Genomic DNA, 737 nt, shown 5'->3' with positions numbered 1-737 from the left:
AATCTATAATATTAAAATAAAATCGATATAATTTTAAAAGATTTATATTTTCATAATATTATTACAAACACAAACACTAATAACAAATAATTGTTGATGATGCCAAAAAATTATACCTTAATTATTAGATTATTATTTGTTAATCAATACATACATCTTATTAGATAGATTATCATAAGTGTGAATTATATAAAATTATTGTAGCTTTTGTGAATGAGCTGTCAGTAATAATTGAAAGAAATCATAAAAGTAATAGAAACTTCTTACACCATTTATCATCATTCTCTCCAAAAGTTCTTTATGCATAAATAGAAATAACTATTGAAACTTGAGAATTAATTTAGAAATCCAAATTAAAGGGCCCTCCAAGATTCCAAAGCTCAGATTTTCCGGAAATGTCATAGCAATACATAGCCATTGGTCTGATCTGTTTCTGATTATTAAGCAATGAACTTAATTTTTCTATTTAAACAAATATTTCCTTTCATCATTCATACACATGTGGACATGCCCCTCTGTCTTGTAATTTAGTTCCTATCCAAATCCTCTTACTGGTACTCTTTATTTATTAAAAATTATTATGTATATACAAAAATTAATTATAAAATTAATTATTATATATTTATATCTAAATATATATGTTATTTTTATATTTTTATTATATATTTTATATTATATGATAAATATTTTTTATATTATGTTTTTAGTATTCTGATGTTATATTTTTATTATATTTT

The sequence above is a fragment of the Arachis duranensis genome, chromosome 4 (genome assembly GCF_000817695.3).
Source record: "Arachis duranensis cultivar V14167 chromosome 4, aradu.V14167.gnm2.J7QH, whole genome shotgun sequence".
Classification (NCBI taxonomy): domain Eukaryota; kingdom Viridiplantae; phylum Streptophyta; class Magnoliopsida; order Fabales; family Fabaceae; genus Arachis; species Arachis duranensis.
The sequence above is the reverse complement of the archived record's forward strand: the minus strand, read 5'-3'. Positions refer to the sequence as shown.